An 11,089-nucleotide genomic window follows, 5' to 3' on the forward strand; every position below is an offset into this window, starting at 1 on the left:
GGAGGTAAAGGTAGACGTCTTAGGGATTTAAAGTCTGCTTTATCCTAGGACCTTAAGGGTGATTGGATATCAGGTAATCTCTCACCGATACGTCAAATTCAGAAATCTATTCTAGCAGGGTATGATGCCGTACTTCTGTATTCCAAGCCCTGAGAAGCTCAGCAGGAGGATCAAGACTTTAAGGCTAGGGCCAGGAGAGATGGCTCAGTGGTTAGGAGCACTTCTTGTTCTTGGGGAGGTCCTGTATTCAGCTCCCAGAACCCTCAGGGAGTTCCCAACCATCTGTAGCTCAGTTCCAAGGGATCTAACTTCTGACCTTCATAGGTCCGAGGTACTAGGCACCAAGTACACATAAACATAAAATAAATAGAAATCTTGGAGGGGGGTAAAAATAAAACAGACTTTAAGGCCAGCTACAGTTACATAGCAAGACCTTATCTCAGAAAGCCCAAATAAAGCTAAATTTGAAGGTGTGTGGTGACTTGATTTTTAGTCCAGCATTGTTACCACACTTGGTTCCCATCCCATAAAAGCAAATATTTTCCTATTTTACGCTGTCAGGGCTGTCCATGTTATCCAGGTGCTTGGGGCAGGCACGTCAGGGCATGAGAACATAAGAGTTGGGCAGCTCACTTGTGCTCATGTAAGAAGGTAATGACAGGAGGAAGTTAGCATAAGGAATGCTGACATTCTGCAGTAAAGAAACCATGTGATGCAAGAAACTTAACATCTATAAAGGGATAATATATTAATACATAAGTCTAGCTTTGTTTTTTTGGCACTAGGGTTAGATATTAGGGTTCTCCCATATGCTAGGCAAGTGCTTTACCACTGGGCTATCTAAGCATCCACAACTGTCTTACTTTTCCGTTGATGTGACAAATCACTGTGACCTAGTCAGCTTATAGCAAGCAAGAGTTATTGGGAGTACTTGCTTAGAGTTCCAGAGAGTCAGTGACCAACACTAGGAGGAAGACAGGGATGGGGTGGGGGTAGGGGGAGAGGGGGCAGGCGCCAGCCAGCAAGCTTTGGAGAGTCTGTCACGTCTGCTTCCCAGCAGTAGGCTTGTAGACACACAAGTGTGGCTTTTTACGGAGACACGGGATGGAATTCGGGTCCTTGTGTTTGTATAACAAGTACTTTCCTACTAAGCCATCTCTTCAACCTCGAGTGAGTGCCTGTGTGCGTGCGTGCACTCGTGTGTGTCTTCCCCTGCCTCTGGAGTCTACCCAGGCTGGTGTTGGATTTCTGGGTTCAACTGATCATCTCACTCTGCAGGGACACTAGGCACGTGCCATTATGCCCAACTAAAATTCAGTATTTTACCGTTTAGTGCTGGGTTTAGTGGCTCACACCTGCAGGCCTAGCTCTCAGGAGGCTGAGATCAGCAAGAGGACTGAGAGTTTCAAGTTGCCTTAGGCTTCTCCCAAGGAAAAAAAAATTGTATTTTCATGGCAAATTTCATATAAAGCAAAAAATGGAAATAAGCTAGGGAGATATTTATGATGTGTAAAATAAAAATGGATAACATACAATGAAATCTTACAAGTAGCTGAGGAACCCACAGAAAGAATGGCAGCAGCTGGCAGGTAGAGGCCTTGTGCTCAGGCCTGGTTGAGGGGATCCTCAACCAGCTGTGGTCAGTATTCAGGTGAGCGTGACAAGCTGGTGGGCCTTTCCCTCCTCAGTTCCCTCTGCCTCCTCACAAACTGTTGGTTTATGTACCTGAAGCTGGCCCCAAGGCCTATTCCCTTATTTGTCCACTTCCTCCTTCTGAGGCTGACTACCAAGGTCCAGTAATCAAAGTATTGAAGTCTAGCAACCAAAATCCCCCTTTGGCTCATTTAATTAACATGCCCTATTGAAATTAAACACCTCGTTGTAACACAGGGTTTCCCCTTGTACCTTTATAAACCAGCATTTGCCCATGAGCCACATCTGTCTCTTCTCTATCCAGAGGTAGTCTTCTTGTGCCTCTGGACAAATACCGTCCTCTTCTCCCTTACCTGCTTTTTTCTTTATCCCTTGTTCCCTTCCCCCTCTCCCTCTGCCCTTTACCCTGCCCTCTGTCCCTCTGGACAAATAAATCTCCTTTGTACTGAGAACTTGGTCTTGGGGGTCCTGAGCTTTTCCCTACACTGGTGACATTTAAATCCTGATTTCATAAGGTGGCAAGTGAGAACTAGTTCCAGAGAGTTGTTCTCCTGCCTCCACACACATGTAGGCATGAGCACACCACTTATACACACAAACTAGAAATAAATGCAGCAAAGCTAGACATGATGGCATATACCCAAGGTGGCTGAGGCAGGAGGATTGTGACATCAAAGTTCAAGGCTAGCCTAAGCTACATAGTAGAGTCCTATCTTAAAACAGCAACAACCCCTTCCCTCGGTACAAGATTGTTAGTAAGTAGAGATAGATGGTTTATTTTATTTATTTTTTTTTTATTTTTTATTTTTTTTTGGTTTTTCGAGACAGGGTTTCTCTGTGTAGCTCTGGCTGTCCTGGAACTCACTCTGTAGACTAGGCTGGCCTCAAACTCAGAAATCCGCCTGCCTCTGCCTCCCAAGTGCTGGGATTAAAAGCGTGTGCCACCACTGCCTGGCAGAGATAGATGGTTTATAAAAGATGAACTTTAGCTGACAAATAAACACACAGAACAGACAGAAATCTAATTGTCACATAGAGACCCAAGTAGAAGCTCAGGAAAGAAGCTTGACTGAGTGTGAACACTCAACTCCCATGCTCAAGGAGTCAGAGGAGAGCTCGGGACCAGCCTGGTCTCCCTAGTGAGTTCCAGGCTAGTTAGGGCTACATATGCAATGAGACCCAATCAACCAACCTAAAATCAAGAAGCACATTCAGGGTCATGTGTTGATGTTGTCTGTGAGGGTAACCTAGAGAACACTCTAAGATTCATTGTCTGGATGGGTGGTATGTGAATGTGTGGGGTACTCACTATGTTCAGTTAACAGCTCTTTTGCTCCAGGAAGGTACCTCTGGTACTGATATAGCTGTTCAGATAATTGGTACTGTGGGACCAGTTTTTAGACTTCCCAAACTTGTACATTCATGCTTAGGTCTGTTCAAAACACATTTGTTAATTTTGTCACTTTTGTTTGAGTAGTACTAGTAATGTTTTTTCTTTCAGGTTATATCTACAAGGAAGAAATCAGCCAAATATGAGAAGGCTGAGGTAAGTGGATAAAGGCTATGCTGAGTGTCTTATTCTGAGGAATCAGTGTCCCTTTCAAGACACTAGTAGAACATGGTTACATTGATGTCCTTCACACTGTAGACTCTACAGTCTTAGGGACAGTCTTGAAATGAGCTCTTACCTAACTCTGAGTTCTCTGACAGGCCACTTCATCCTGCTTTCGGTTTCCTTGACAATTGCAGAAGCCTCTGGCTTTAGCTTTCGGAGTCTTGTGGAGGCATATTGCAGTGAGGCTGTGTTAGAGAAACCCTGGACCACTGCTAACATGATTTCCTGTGTCTCCACAATTTTATAAGAATCATTTGAGTTGGGCATAGGATGCACACTTTTTATCCCAGTACTAGGGAGGCAAAGGCCAGCCAGGGCTAAGGGCTACATAGAGAAATGATAAACTCTGTTTTGAAAAACCTTAATTTTTTTTCATATATATCTCTAGATAGATAGATAGATTGATCAATAGATCATGGATGGATGGATGGATGGATGGATGGATGGATGGATGGATGGATAGATAGATAGATAGATAGATATAGCCAACGTCTTTACATAACCCTACCTGTCCTGGAACTCACTCTGTAGACCAGGCTGGCTTCAAACTTAGAGACTCCTTGCCTCTGCCTCCTGAGTGCTGAGATTTCAGGTGTTAGCCACCACATCCAGCTGAAAAAGTAACTTTAAGACCCAAAACATTGGGTGGTAGTGTATCCCTGGGTTCAAGGCCAGCTTGGTCTACTTAGTGAGAGTTCTAGAAACCCTGTTTCCTTGCATACTCCTCCTCTGTTGCAGATAAAGGAGATGGGTGAGATACACAGAGAGCTCAATGCCTAACCGTGCTGAGTGCTGAGCTGAGGGGGGAGCCACCTGACAGGAAGTGGCAGAAGAACTCGGATTACAAACGTATAAACCTGGGGAAGATGAAGACCTTTCAAGGGTTACTGCTTTGGTAGTTACCACCACACATTTGGAATAGTGAAATATGTACTTATAAATACAAGCAGCTTGACATTGGCATTACCAATCTTAAAATTAGACTAATGTCTTATATGTGCAGGTCCAGTGTGGAACTCAGAACTTAGCCTGCAAAGTAAAGATAGTTTATGCTTATTATTGAAGAGTGCATCACACACATTCCACAGTAGAATACGATGACTAGTCTCATTTTTTTGTGATTAAGGCTGTATCCTTCTATATACCTAAGTCTTGTACATAATAAACTTTTTTTTAATGAAATAAAACATTTTTAAACTGAGTCTCTAAGTTTGTTTGAATCAAATTTCCCAGTATATGCATATATAAGATAATAGATCTGTAAGTGCTCTGGCACTGCTTAGTACAAACCTGTGATTTCTGTACTTGGGAGGTAGATGTAAGAGGATTAGGGTTTGCATGGAATTTGCTATGTATGTAGTTAGGCACTGACTGGCCTTGGCTGTCCAACATCCTATCTGAAAGAAATAAGAAACAAACTTAAAAGCTTGGGTAAGTCTTGTGGTGTGGGAGGTTAAGGCATGATTGTGGTTCTGAAGCCAACCTAGGCTATGTAGACACCGTTCCAGGCTACCCAGTGAGACCCTGACCATCAGTAACATATTTTGAGAGTTGGGGTAACGTGGGGTGGTTGGGGAGGGAGGTGTTCAGTGGTAGTATGTGCTTAGCCTGTGAGAGGTCCTGGGTTCAATTTGCACTACTAGGAAACACACTACACTCTTTGTACAAACTGGAGCTTTTTGTGAGTATGGGATGTGAACAGCCCTTCATGTAGAACTTCACAGAGAAGTTACTGTGAATATGCACACACAGAAAGTGGACAGGGGAGCAGCATCATGGCTGCTGACTACTGATGCAGTGAGAAGAGCTGCCTCCTTCCTGCTGCTGGACTTTGACCCTTCCCTCTGTAAGTTGCTTTCCTCAGGTAGTTTCGGTGTAACAATGGGGAAAGTGACTAACACTTTTGTGTTTTTAAATTCAGGAGAATACCCAGGAGGATGTGAAAACTCTGAAGTACAGACAGAGCTATGGAACACAGCTAAGTGGTTCATTTATGCTGTGTGACAGATACAGTTACAGAGCTAAATGATAGCAGCCTTTCCAGGGAAAGTTGGCTGACTTCTAAAGTACTGAGAGAAAGCTAGTCACAGGAAGCAGCTCTGTCTTAGGGTTTCCATTGGTGTGAAGAGACACCATGACCAAGGCAACTCTTACAAAGGACAATATTTAAGTGAGACTGGCTTACAGGTTTAGAGGTTCAGTCCATTATCATCAAGGTGGGAGCATGGCAGCCATATTTAAACTACAAGTACTTTCTTCAGACTTGGTCTTTGATCTAGTATTTGGGAAACAGGCAGGTAGATCTAAGGGAGTTTGAGAGCAGCCTCATCTACATATTGAGTTCCACACCAGCCAGAGAGCTACTTTTCCCCATAGATCCTTTCTCTCCCCCCTTACCCCCCCAAAAAGAAAGAAAAGGCATTCTATAGGATTGTCGAAGCAGGTGTGTTAGTGGCCATTGTAGAAGCTGGAGCCTGTGAATGCTAGGCTAAAGAAGCCACCCATTCTACAGCAGCTGGATGGTGCAGTAGCCCCAAGCATCTATTAGAACTAGGGAACAACTTTCCCTTGCTGGGCCTCTCTACCGCCCTCTGCTGATACCGCTTCGTATCTACATGCGCTAACATGTTAAATTTGGAATTGGTACATTTAACACATTGAGTTCTACTCTGAAGCTACCCCTGCTAAGGTGTGTGCCTATGCATGGCCAGTACATCCTCTCCAAAGCCTGTCATGGTGATATTGCTTCAGTCCCTACCTAGTATGCTGTCTATACATTATCTTTGGTGTCCCCTGGTCATTTGTCACTTGTACCAATCCTGAAATGCTAACGTTTCCAGAATTTGTTCTTTGTTTTGTTTCTCCTGCAGGAGAGTTCTGTCCATCTTGCTTTAGTTACCTGCTATCTAACCCTAGATAACAGATGGAACAATCTCTACATCTCTACTTCATACTGAGTTCCAAATTATTTCACATAACGAGCCTTTAGTGTTCTCATAGCTTCTTCCACAAACCCATTTCCTGTCTTCAGTTTTTGGATTGGACTCAGGCCGTGTATGTGAGTGTGTGTATGTGTGCGTGTGTGTGTGTGTATGTGTGTGTGTTAGGCAGGTGTTGTACCACTGAGCTATAGCCCTGGACCCATTTCACCTCAACCATTTGATGCCAAATGGGGTTTGGTGGCAAAGACTATAGCATTTAGGATATAGACACAAGAAGGTCCCCCTGAGTGGAGCTGGAGAGATAGCTCAGTTGTTAAGAGCTCTTCCAGTTCCTCTTCCAGAGGTCCTGAGTTCAATTCCCAGCATCCACATGGTGGTTCACAACCATCTGTAATGGGATCTGATGCCCTTTTCTGGTGTGTCTGAAGAGAGCAATAGTGTACTGATATATATATATATATATATATATATATATATATATATATATATATAAATCTTTTAAAAAAAGAAAAGGTCCCTATGAAGTTACAGCCCCTTTAATATATGTTGTGAACTTCAGGGCTACCTACTGAGACCTCACCTCAGACACTAAAACCTAGAAAAACAAAATCAAAGATGTATTTTGCTTGCCTCACCAAGAATCAAGCCCCAAATAGTCTATGACTTATATTATTTTCAGTCACTAGATCCATTCTTCATCTGGTACACATGTTCCTTTAATCTGTCTTCACTGATCACTTTGCAACCAATGTATATTCTTCCCCAGATTCACATTGGCACCAAACTCATTTGCTTGAAGTTTATCATGCCATCTTTGGGGTGCTGGATACTGAAACCAGAGTTTCATGAATGTTAGGGGAATAGTTTACCACTGGACTATATCCCTACTCCTTTTTGTTGTGTGCTTTAGAGATAGGGTCTGACTGTGTAGCCCTGGCTCTCCTAAAACTCACTCTGTGGACCAAGCTGGCCTCCGACTCAGAGATCTGCCTGCTTCTGCCTCCTGAGTGCTGGTCACTTATTTTAGAAATGTATATCCTTGGCCCCTTCTATTTTTGAGACAGGATCTCACTAAGTTGAACAGGTAGGTTGCAGTCCTCTAGCTTCACCTTTTAGGTGTTTGCCACCAGACCTGATTTACCTATCCTATCCCATGCTGCATACGTGACCTAATTGAATGTCTAGTCTGGATCTCTTTTTATTTGTTTGTATTGAGATAGGGACAGGATGTCTGCAAGCAGGAAATGGTTGAATCTAACTAAAGTGACTGCCACAGACAACTTTCTACTCATTATAGTCCTGTCTGCATGTTAAGTGACATGCCCCCAGTGTAACAGGACAGCTGAAGACAGCCGTGGCTGGGCCAGAAAGATCTGTGTAAAAAGAGGTGGTGTTCAATTCATCTGTCTTTGCTTCCAGAGCAATAAGACCACAGCTGTGGGCCACTTGCTATTTGTAGGTTTTACTTTTTTTGTTTTTTGGTTTTTTTGAGACAGGATCTCATGTACAGCCCAGACTTTCCTCAAACTAACACTCCTGCCTTAGTCTCTGCAGGAGGCTGCATGCTCAGCTTTCCTTTATCCTGTATCTGTAAGCTTCTAGCTCCCAGCTGATTAAAAATTCAGTTTGAGAGGATTTTCCTGCTCTGTTCTTGGGTTTTTGTTTTGTTTGTTTTGAGATAGGGTCTCTTGTTGCCCAGGCTAGGCACAGATTTGATGTGTGGCTAAGGTTAGCCTTGAACTCCTGCTCCACTTACCCCCACCTCCCAAGTGCTGGGATTACTTCCTGTCACCATGCCCACCTGCCTTGGTGTGAATAAGCAACAGTAGATAAGGATAGACTATTCCTGTTCAAGAATAAAAGGCATGTCCACTGTTCAACTGCGACTGTCATGTGGTGATTCCACAGCTTCATGGGGAAAAAGAACCTGGCTGGAGTTAAAACTGGTAATGACTTACAAAGGAGTTTATCAGCCATCAATACATACGTATCACTGGCAAGAGAAAAAAATGTTAAAACAACCTCTCAAAACAGACACATCTGTAATCCCAACACTTCAGAAAGGAGGCAACAGGGCAGGAGGTGAGGCCTGGCTGGAGTCTGAGGCTAGCCTAGGCTGCTGTTATTTAAGACTGGCCACTTTTCTTTGCCAAGGCTGACAGCCAGCTCATCTTCATTTTATGTCCATTAACTTCAGAAATGGTAATAAAAAGTCCCCCAACAGTAGCCATACATTAAGTTAAGAACCTGTCAGACAAACTGGTAAATGTTTGTTAGTCAATATTGTTATGAATAAATGCATGAGTATTCACCGCAGTCCTTTTCAGGTGTGTGGTAAAAGAGACAAGTACTCAGACTCCTGAAACCAGAGTAGTAAAAGCGATGCGGTGGGACCTCAGAAGAAACACCTAGCTACAACTGGGGGAACTGAGCAGGCTTTCCTGTGAAGGGATTTAGACTGAGGATTGAAAGATGACCAGACATTTCGAACAGAAAGGTCAAAAGAGGGCCGTTCCAGAGCAGAAGGTCAAGTGTGTACAGAAGCCTCAGGTTGCAAGATAAACTAAGTTCATAGTCCCAGATCAGTGTCAGGGAAATAGGCAGGCATGTTCAAGCTTCAGGAAATGTTGGCTGTGGAGGGTAGTCTGCAGTTAGATTGCCTATATTTCTTTGTTTTCCAAGTATGTGGATATTAGCCTGTGGGCTAGTGGTGTCTAAATTTGGCTGTTGGAAATACCCTGGAAACTCCTTAAAGACACTGGGAAAGGGGCTGGAAAGATGGCTCAGTGGTTAAGAGCACTGACTGCTCTTCCAGAGGATCTGAGTTCAATTCCCAGCAACCACATGTCTGGTGCCTTCTGGTGTATCTGAAGAGAGCAACGGTGGTGTGTTCATATACATTAAATAAATGAATAAATAATAAGACACTGGGAAAGGCCAGGTGTGATGGTTCATGCCTCTAATCCCAGTTTATGATCATTCTCAGTTATGTACTGAATGTGAGGTCATCCAGAGCTAAACATAGTCTTGTACAAACAAAACAATAACAATAACAAAACCCCAAAACCTACAGAGCAATTTTTCTACAGAATGGAGTAGGGGGTGTCAAGCACAGTGGAGCCTAACCTCCTTAAGGTCTTTCTCCTATAGAATTTAAACCATATATCAATATAAAACACAGCCTGCAATTCAAAGGGACTAAGAGATAGTTTATTTTTGTATCAAATACAGGCTACTGTGGCCTAGAAATACTGTTGGCCTTTAGTCTAGGCTCTGCCCCACAGTTACCTGGCAACAGCCAGGTGTGCCTGACTCACTATAAAAGGGGCTGCTTGCCCCTCCTCTCAAGTTTTCTTGCTCTTGCTCTGTCCTCTTGCTCCTGCTCCCCTCCCTCTTTCTTCCTGTCCCCCTCCCCCTCTCCACATGCTCTTGGCCAGCCTCTACTCCTCTTCTCTCTCTCTTTGCCGTTCTCTGTCTCTACTCCCTCAACTCCCCTCCCCATGCTCTGAATAAACTATTCTATACTATACTGTTGTGTGGCTGGTCCCTCAGGGGGAAGGGATGTCTCAGCATGGGCCTCCCCCAAAACCCCACAAAGGCACTTCCTTCTCCCACACCTTACCACACCTACACCAAACATATTCCTTCTCTCCTTTTTATAAAATACAACAAAGACACTCTAGGCTATTCCAAATACCATGTTCCAACATGGTACCAGTTTCATGAAGTTGTTTTGTTATTAATTATTTGTGTTTTGTGTGTATTTGTGCTCACATCCATAAGTACTTGAGTCCCATGGCACGGGGGTGTGGAAGTCTGAGTATGACTTGCGGGAGTTGGTTCTCTGTACTTGTGGGTCTGTAACAGGCCTCCAGACCTTAGCACAACTAACCTTAGCACAACTAACTCCATGATGGAAGTACCATTCAGTCTGTAAAATTCAGCATATAGCATCACCTGACAAAACTAAAACAAAGGCCCAATTCATCAAAGTCCATAGTTCTGGGAAAGGCTCTAAATGTACTAACACTGCCTTTTGGCTTAGATAGTCCCACTTCTGGCTAACTGTTCTTATTAACTGAAGTATGACAACCCAGGATATATTTTTATGTGCGTAAAAGCTCACCCCAAGAAAAGTTCAGTGCTACACGGAGATCCTGAACACCCAGAGTAGTTACTGGTTAACTAATAAAGCTGACCTATTAGCTTAAACCTGTGTACAAGTTGTCTTCTCTGGTGAGTACCACACAATAGGTCCAGGCATGGAATTCAGGTCATCAGGCTAGGTTCAAGTGCCTTTATCCAGAGCCATCTCAGTGGCCCTCAAGAAATTTTATAGTAACAGAACAAATACAGTTTTAAATCAAGGCTGTAGAAACTAAGGGGTCTGTACAAAGACTTTACTTGATAATTAGTCACAAGGCCGTTAAGGTAAACACAGAGGTGGGCAATAAGCAGTTCTTTAGAGGACTAAAATTAGCTCAAGATAATTTGGCTCAGGGCTTGCAATATTTCAGCTCCACAATCACATCTTAATCAGTTAACTAGCCCTAATGAATAATTATAACCCTGCAGTTTTTCCCTGTCAGTTTATACCTCTTCTCCATCTGTGTGTATACCTACTTCTAAAACAGTGTGCTGTCTGCGGCCATTCACTAGCACGTAAGTAAAATGAGATGCACCCTCTCCACCTCTTTCCCCCTTTTCTTTATTCAGACAGGGTCTTACTACACAGAAATCCAAAGCAGGAAGTTTACTTATTTATTTAGAATTCCAAAGCAGGATATTTATTTATTTTGGATGTCATCTCCTGTAGCCCAAACTGGCCTCCAACTGCGTAGCCAAGGATAATACTGTACTGAGCTTCTCGCCAGCCCCA

At 43.4% G+C, this 11,089-nt stretch overlaps 1 long non-coding RNA gene across 1 annotated transcript; it reads left to right on the forward strand.

The window, feature by feature from the left end:
* Positions 1-3,133: 3,133 nt before the first annotated feature.
* LOC114619199 lies at positions 3,134-4,469 on the forward strand. The gene is made up of 2 exons (XR_003711084.1): positions 3,134-3,199; positions 4,007-4,469. It is a non-coding gene; the product is annotated as an uncharacterized LOC114619199 (long non-coding RNA).
* The last annotated feature ends 6,620 nt before the right edge of the window (positions 4,470-11,089 follow it).

Source organism: Grammomys surdaster, unplaced genomic scaffold (assembly GCF_004785775.1).
Source record: "Grammomys surdaster isolate TR1022 unplaced genomic scaffold, NIH_TR_1.0 149, whole genome shotgun sequence".
Lineage (NCBI taxonomy): Eukaryota > Metazoa > Chordata > Mammalia > Rodentia > Muridae > Grammomys > Grammomys surdaster.